Below are 816 nucleotides of genomic sequence, written 5' to 3' on the forward strand. Positions count from 1 at the left end.
GCACAATAGCTGAAATAAGCAAATATATAATACTCAAAAGAAATTCAGCATCAGTGGAATGGGTATGTGTCATATGATGAGACAGTGGATATCAAATAATCAGTTTACAAGACATCAATCATGTCATATGAATATCAGTGGGTGCAGTTAGTAAGTGAGTTTTTGTTGGAATTCATTATTGGCTGTTACCCATTTATTGATTCACAAATAGTCATATGAAATTTGATTTGTAATATGACATTTGAAGTGAAAGTTGTCAAATGATTCAATATTATAATTACATTCTTCATTTATTTTCCATTATATAGATCAAGAAATGCATGTAAAACACTCATTTGTGTAAATGATAAAGGATATTATAGATATCTTTTTCCTCAGACACTGATTTTTACTAGAATAAACCAAAATTTATGCCTTGCAGATGTGCTGTGAAAGCTTTATTCTTTTGTCATTTGTAAACGATAATAAAATGTTCAAGTTTGCATTAAACTTAATCTGAACATTGGGATTATTACTAATCTGTGACAGATTTATATTACATGGAGATATTACATGGACCAGTCTTGGTATTTTTCTTTATTGCATTACTTTGGAAAGCCACAAGATGTATGGTTATGTATTTCATGATAGGCAATGTGCGGCTTATCCGCAGTAGTCAGATATTAAAGCTTTAATTTCCACATATTGTTCATGTTAACGCTTTGATACTTCTTAATATATACAAAATGTTGAATCTTGATTGTTTATTGGTCCTGGAAAATGTAAACAAGAACACCTAAGAAAAAAAGGTAAATCTAAAATCATTTTTTCCAAGAT

The sequence above is a fragment of the Penaeus monodon genome, chromosome 20 (assembly GCF_015228065.2).
Source record: "Penaeus monodon isolate SGIC_2016 chromosome 20, NSTDA_Pmon_1, whole genome shotgun sequence".
NCBI lineage: Eukaryota > Metazoa > Arthropoda > Malacostraca > Decapoda > Penaeidae > Penaeus > Penaeus monodon.